This window comes from Platichthys flesus, chromosome 22, assembly GCF_949316205.1.
Source record: "Platichthys flesus chromosome 22, fPlaFle2.1, whole genome shotgun sequence".
In the NCBI taxonomy this organism is placed as follows: Eukaryota; Metazoa; Chordata; class Actinopteri; order Pleuronectiformes; family Pleuronectidae; genus Platichthys; species Platichthys flesus.
The window spans coordinates 11,223,042-11,228,041 of NC_084966.1; the positions used below are offsets into that span (position 1 = coordinate 11,223,042).

Below are 5,000 nucleotides of genomic sequence, written 5' to 3' on the forward strand. Positions count from 1 at the left end.
AAGAAGAAAAAAGCTTACTGCACATGGTATTCCCAGGGAGTCTCCCATGCAAGTACTAACCAGGACCGACCCTGCTTAGCTTCCGAGATCAGACTACATCGGGCGTATTCAGGTTGGTGTGGCCGTAAGCGAATGAGTCGACCCTCTGAACCTTATTTATACAATTAAATACATCAGGTAAAAGTGGAAAAAAGCTTAAAGCACCAGGTATTCCAAGGCAGTCTCCCATCCAAGTACTAACCAGGCCCGACCCTGCTTAGCTTCGGACATCAGAAGAGATCGGGCTTATTCAGATTGGTGTGGCCGTAAGCGAATGAGTCCACCCTCTGAACCTTATTTATACATGTAAATACGTCAGGTAAAAGTGGAAAAAAGCTTACAGCACCTGGTATTCCCAGGCAGTCTCCCATCCAAGTACTAACCAGGCCCGACCCTGCTTAGCTTCCGAGAACAGGCGAGATCAGGGGTATTTAGGTTGGTGTGGCCGTAAGCGAATGAGTCCACCCTCTGAACCTTATTTATACATGTAAATACGTCAGGTAAAAGAAGAAAAAAGCTTACAGCACCTGGTATTCCCAGGGAGTCTCCCAGTCAAGTACTATCCAGGCCCGACCCTGCTTAGCTTCCGAGATCAGACTATATCGGGCGTATTCAGGTTGGTGTGGCCGTAAGAGAATGAGTCGACCCGCTGAACTTTATTTATACAATTAAATACGTCAGGTAAAAGTGGAAAAAAGCTTAGCTTCCGAGATCAGACGAGATCGGGCGTATTCAGGTTGGTGTGGCCGTAAGCGAACGAGTCCACCCTCTGAACCTTATTTATACATGTAAATAAGTCAGGTAAAAGAGGAAAAAATCTTACAGAACCTGGTATTCCCAGGCAGTCTCCCATCCAAGTACTAACCAGGCCCTACCCTCCTTAGCTTCTGAGAACAGGCGAGATCGGGCGTATTCAGGTTGGTGTGGCCGTAAGCAAACGAGTCCACCCTCTGAACCTTATTTATACATGTAAATAAGTCAGGTAAAAGAGGAAAAAATCTTACAGAACCTGGTATTCCCAGGCAGTCTCCCATCCAAGTACTAACCAGGCCCGACCCTGCTTAGCTTCCGAGATCAGACGAGATCGGGCGTATTCAGGTTGGTGTGGCCGTAAGCGAACGAGTCCACCCTCTGAACCTTATTTATACATGTAAATAAGTCAGGTAAAAGAGGAAAAAATCTTACAGAACCTGGTATTCCCAGGCAGTCTCCCATCCAAGTACTAACCAGGCCCTACCCTCCTTAGCTTCTGAGAACAGGCGAGATCGGGCGTATTCAGGTTGGTGTGGCCGTAAGCGAATGAGTCCACCCTCTGAACCTTATTTATACATGTAAATACGTCAGGTAAAAGAAGAAAAAAGCTTACAGCACCTGGTATTCCCAGGCAGTCTCCCATCCAAGTACTAACCAGGCCCGACCCTGCTTAGCTTCCGAGATCAGACGAGATCGGGCGTATTCAGGTTGGTGTGGCAGTAAGCGAATGAGTCCACCCTCTGACCCTTATTTATAGATGTAAATAAGTCAGGTAAAAGAAGAAAAAAACTTACAGCACCTGGTATTCCCAGGCAGTCTCCCATCCAAGTACTAACCAGGCCCGACCCTGCTTAGCTTCCGAGATCAGACGAGATCGGGCGTATTCAGGTTGGTGTGGCCGTAAGCGAACAAGTCCACCCTCTGAACCTTATTTATACATGTAAATACGTCAGGTAAAAGAAGAAAAAAGCTTACAGCACCTGGTATTCCCAGTGAGTCTCCCATCCAAGTACTAACCAGGCCCGACCCTGCTTAGCTTCCGAGATCAGACGAGATCGGGCGTATTCAGGTTGGTGTGGCCGTAAGCGAACGAGTCCACCCTCTGAACCTTATTTATACATGTAAATAAGTCAGGTAAAAGTGGAAAAAAGCTTACAGCACCTCGTATTCCCAGGCAGTCTCCCGTCCAAGTACTAACCCGGCCCGACCCTGCTTAGCTTCCCAGATCAGACAAGATCGGGCGTATTCAGGTTGGTGTGGCCGTAAGCGAATGAGTCCACCCTCTGAACCTTATTTATACATGTAAATACGTCAGGTAAAAGAAGAAAAAAGCTTGCAGCACCTGGTATTCTCAGGAAGTCTACCATTCAAGTACTAACCAGGCCGGACTCTGCTTAGCTTCCGAGAACAGGCGAGATCGGGCGTATTCAGGTTGGTGTGTCCGTAAGCGAATGAGTCCACCCTCTGAACCTTATTTATACATGTAAATACGTCAGGTTAAAGTGGAAAAAAGCTTACAGCACCTGGTATTCCCAGGCAGTCTCCCATCCAAGTACTAACCAGGCCCGACCCTGATTAGCTTCCGAGATCAGGCGTATTCAGGTTGGTGTGGCCGTAAGCGAAAGAGTCCACCCTCTGAACCTTATTTATACTTGTAAATACGTCAGGTAAAAGAAGAAAACAGCTTACAGCAGCTGGTATTCCCAGGCAGTCTCCCATCCAAGTACTAACCAGGCCCGACCCTGCTTAGCTTCCGAGATCAGACGAGATCGGGCGTATTCAGGTTGGTGTGGCCGTAAGCGAACGAGTCCACCCTCTGAACCTTATTTATACATGTAAATAAGTCAGGTAAAAGAGGAAAAAATCTTACAGAACCTGGTATTCCCTGGCAGTCTCCTATCCAAGTACTAACCAGGCCCTACCCTCCTTAGCTTCTGAGAACAGGCGAGATCGGGCGTATTCAGGTTGGTGTGGCCGTAAGCGAATGAGTCCACCCTCTGAACCTTATTTATACATGTAAATACGTCAGGTAAAAGAAGAAAAAAGCTTACAGCACCTGGTCTTCCCAGGCAGTCTCCCATCCAAGTACTAACCAGGCCCGACCCTGCTTAGCTTCCGAGATCAGACGAGATCGGGCGTATTCAGGTTGGTGTGGCAGTAAGCGAATGAGTCCACCCTCTGACCCTTATTTATAGATGTAAATAAGTCAGGTAAAAGAAGAAAAAAACTTACAGCACCTGGTATTCCCAGGCAGTCTCCCATCCAAGTACTAACCAGGCCCGACCCTGCTTAGCTTCCGTGATCAGACGAGACCGGGAGTATTCAGGTTGGTGTGGCCGTAAGCGAATGAGTCCACCCTCTGAACCTTATTTATACATGTAAATACGTCAGTTAAGAGTGGAAAAAAGCTTACAGTACCTGGTATTCCCAGGCAGTCTCCCATCCAAGTACTAGTCAGGCCCGACCCTGCTTAGCTTCCGAGATCAGACGAGATCGGGCGTATTCAGGTTGGTGTGGCTCTAAGCGAATAATTCCACCCTCTGAACCTTATTTATACATGTATATACGTCAGGTAAAAATGGAAAAAAGCTTACAGCACCTGGGTTCCCAGGCAGTCTCCCATCCAAGTACTAAGCAGGCTCGACCTTTGCTTAGCTTCCGAGATCAGACGAGATTGGGCGTATTCAGGTTGGTGTGGCAGTAAGCGATTGAGTCCACCCTCTGACCCTTATTTATACATGTAAATACGTCAGGTAAAAGAAGAAAAAAGCTTACAGCACCTGGTATTCCCAGGCAGTCTCCCATCCAAGTACTAACCAGGCCCGACCCTTATTAGCTTCCGAGATCAGACGAGATCGGGCGTATTCAGGTTGGTGTGGCCGTAAGCAAACGAGTCCACCCTCTGACCCTTATTTATACATGTAAATACGTCAGGTAAAAGTGGAAAAAAGCTTACAGCACCTGGTATTCCCAGGCAGTCTCCCATCCAAGTACTAACCGGGCCCGACCCTGCTTAGCTTCCGAGATCAGGCGCATTCAGGTTGGTGTGGCCGTAAGCAAAAGAGTCCACTCTCTGAACCTTATTTATTCATGTAAATACGTCAGGTAAGAGTGGAAAAAAGCTTACAGCACCTAGTATCTACAGGCAGTCTCCCATTCAAGTACTAAACAGGCCCGACCCTGCTTAGCTTCAGAGATCAGATGAGACCAGGCCTATTCAGGTTGGTGTGGCCGTAAGCGAATGAGTCCACCATCTGAACCTTATTTATACATGTAAATACGTCAGGTAAAAGTGGAAAAAAGCTTACAGCACCTGGTATTCACAGGCAGTCTCCCATTCAAGTACCAACCAGGCCCGACCCTGCTTAGCTTCCGAGATCAGACGAGACCGGGCGCATTCAGGTTGGTGTGGCCGTAAGCGAATTAGTCCACCCTCTGAACCTTATTTATACATGTAAATACGTCAGGTAAGAGTGGAAAAAAGCTTACAGCACCTGGTATTCCCAGGCAGTCTCCCATCCAAGTACTAACCAGGCCCGACCCTGCTTAGCTTCCGAGATCAGGCGCATTCAGGTTGGTGTGGCCGTTAGCAAATGAGTCCACCCTCTGAACCTTGTTTATACGTCAGGTAAAAGCTTACAGCACCTGGTATTCTTAGGCAGTCTCACATCTATGTTCTAACCAGGCCCGACCCTGCTTAGCTTCCGAGATCAGACGAGATCGGGCGTATTCAGGTTGGCTGTAAGCGAATGAGTCCACCCTCTGAACCTTATTTATACATGTATATACGTCAGGTAAAAGTGGAAAAAAGCTTACAGCACCTGGTATTCCCAGGCAGTCTCCCATCCAAGTACTAACCAGGCCCGACCCTGCTTAGCTTCCGAGATCAGACGAGATCGGGCGTATTCAGGTTGGTGTGGCCGTAAGCGATTGAGTCCACCCTCTGAACCTTATTTATAAATGTATATACGTCAGGTAAAAGTGAAAAAAAGCTTAGAGCACCTGGGTTCCCAGGCAGTCTCCCATCCAAGTACTAACCAGGCTCGACCTTTGCTTAGCTTCCGAGATCAGAAGAGATCGGGCGTATTCAGGTTGGTGTGGCCGTAAGCGATTGAGTCCACCCTCTGAACCTTATTTATACATGTAAATACGTCAGGTAAAAGAAGAAAAAAGCTTACAGCACCTGGTATTCCCAGGCAGTCTCCCAT

At 47.7% G+C, this 5,000-nt stretch overlaps 12 non-coding genes and 15 pseudogenes across 12 annotated transcripts in view; all 27 read right to left on the minus strand.

The window, feature by feature from the left end:
* Positions 1-11: 11 nt before the first annotated feature.
* Positions 12-130, minus strand: LOC133944008 (5S ribosomal RNA; annotated as a pseudogene).
* Positions 131-192: 62 nt separating this feature from the next.
* LOC133943911 (5S ribosomal RNA) lies at positions 193-311 on the minus strand (annotated as a pseudogene).
* A 62-nt stretch (positions 312-373) lies between these two features.
* On the minus strand, positions 374-492 carry LOC133940901 (5S ribosomal RNA; annotated as a pseudogene).
* Positions 493-554: 62 nt separating this feature from the next.
* LOC133942033 (5S ribosomal RNA) lies at positions 555-673 on the minus strand (annotated as a pseudogene).
* A 182-nt stretch (positions 674-855) lies between these two features.
* LOC133943665 (5S ribosomal RNA) lies at positions 856-974 on the minus strand (annotated as a pseudogene).
* Positions 975-1,036: 62 nt separating this feature from the next.
* On the minus strand, positions 1,037-1,155 carry LOC133935866 (5S ribosomal RNA). The gene has a single exon (XR_009913991.1). It is a non-coding gene; the product is annotated as a 5S ribosomal RNA (ribosomal RNA).
* A 62-nt stretch (positions 1,156-1,217) lies between these two features.
* On the minus strand, positions 1,218-1,336 carry LOC133943666 (5S ribosomal RNA; annotated as a pseudogene).
* A 62-nt stretch (positions 1,337-1,398) lies between these two features.
* On the minus strand, positions 1,399-1,517 carry LOC133945706 (5S ribosomal RNA). The gene has a single exon (XR_009917432.1). It is a non-coding gene; the product is annotated as a 5S ribosomal RNA (ribosomal RNA).
* A 62-nt stretch (positions 1,518-1,579) lies between these two features.
* Positions 1,580-1,698, minus strand: LOC133944616 (5S ribosomal RNA). The gene has a single exon (XR_009916397.1). It is a non-coding gene; the product is annotated as a 5S ribosomal RNA (ribosomal RNA).
* Positions 1,699-1,760: 62 nt separating this feature from the next.
* LOC133945110 (5S ribosomal RNA) lies at positions 1,761-1,879 on the minus strand. Its single transcript, XR_009916864.1, has one exon. It is a non-coding gene; the product is annotated as a 5S ribosomal RNA (ribosomal RNA).
* A 62-nt stretch (positions 1,880-1,941) lies between these two features.
* On the minus strand, positions 1,942-2,060 carry LOC133942498 (5S ribosomal RNA; annotated as a pseudogene).
* Positions 2,061-2,122: 62 nt separating this feature from the next.
* LOC133944169 (5S ribosomal RNA) lies at positions 2,123-2,241 on the minus strand (annotated as a pseudogene).
* A 62-nt stretch (positions 2,242-2,303) lies between these two features.
* LOC133943047 (5S ribosomal RNA) lies at positions 2,304-2,412 on the minus strand (annotated as a pseudogene).
* A 62-nt stretch (positions 2,413-2,474) lies between these two features.
* LOC133934381 (5S ribosomal RNA) lies at positions 2,475-2,593 on the minus strand. The gene has a single exon (XR_009912565.1). It is a non-coding gene; the product is annotated as a 5S ribosomal RNA (ribosomal RNA).
* A 62-nt stretch (positions 2,594-2,655) lies between these two features.
* Positions 2,656-2,774, minus strand: LOC133943780 (5S ribosomal RNA; annotated as a pseudogene).
* A 62-nt stretch (positions 2,775-2,836) lies between these two features.
* Positions 2,837-2,955, minus strand: LOC133945566 (5S ribosomal RNA). Its single transcript, XR_009917299.1, has one exon. It is a non-coding gene; the product is annotated as a 5S ribosomal RNA (ribosomal RNA).
* Positions 2,956-3,017: 62 nt separating this feature from the next.
* LOC133935438 (5S ribosomal RNA) lies at positions 3,018-3,136 on the minus strand. The gene has a single exon (XR_009913582.1). It is a non-coding gene; the product is annotated as a 5S ribosomal RNA (ribosomal RNA).
* A 62-nt stretch (positions 3,137-3,198) lies between these two features.
* On the minus strand, positions 3,199-3,317 carry LOC133935812 (5S ribosomal RNA). Its single transcript, XR_009913940.1, has one exon. It is a non-coding gene; the product is annotated as a 5S ribosomal RNA (ribosomal RNA).
* A 62-nt stretch (positions 3,318-3,379) lies between these two features.
* Positions 3,380-3,498, minus strand: LOC133944128 (5S ribosomal RNA; annotated as a pseudogene).
* Positions 3,499-3,560: 62 nt separating this feature from the next.
* Positions 3,561-3,679, minus strand: LOC133935035 (5S ribosomal RNA). Its single transcript, XR_009913194.1, has one exon. It is a non-coding gene; the product is annotated as a 5S ribosomal RNA (ribosomal RNA).
* A 62-nt stretch (positions 3,680-3,741) lies between these two features.
* On the minus strand, positions 3,742-3,850 carry LOC133942188 (5S ribosomal RNA; annotated as a pseudogene).
* A 62-nt stretch (positions 3,851-3,912) lies between these two features.
* Positions 3,913-4,031, minus strand: LOC133944040 (5S ribosomal RNA; annotated as a pseudogene).
* Positions 4,032-4,093: 62 nt separating this feature from the next.
* Positions 4,094-4,212, minus strand: LOC133936382 (5S ribosomal RNA). The gene has a single exon (XR_009914479.1). It is a non-coding gene; the product is annotated as a 5S ribosomal RNA (ribosomal RNA).
* A 62-nt stretch (positions 4,213-4,274) lies between these two features.
* LOC133942761 (5S ribosomal RNA) lies at positions 4,275-4,383 on the minus strand (annotated as a pseudogene).
* Positions 4,384-4,601: 218 nt separating this feature from the next.
* LOC133946259 (5S ribosomal RNA) lies at positions 4,602-4,720 on the minus strand. The gene has a single exon (XR_009917960.1). It is a non-coding gene; the product is annotated as a 5S ribosomal RNA (ribosomal RNA).
* Positions 4,721-4,782: 62 nt separating this feature from the next.
* LOC133943733 (5S ribosomal RNA) lies at positions 4,783-4,901 on the minus strand (annotated as a pseudogene).
* Positions 4,902-4,963: 62 nt separating this feature from the next.
* Positions 4,964-5,000, minus strand: part of LOC133945707 (5S ribosomal RNA) — a 119-nt gene continuing 82 nt past the window's right edge. The window contains exon 1 of the ribosomal RNA XR_009917433.1: positions 4,964-5,000. This exon is cut by the window's right edge and continues 82 nt beyond it. This is a non-coding gene — a ribosomal RNA (5S ribosomal RNA).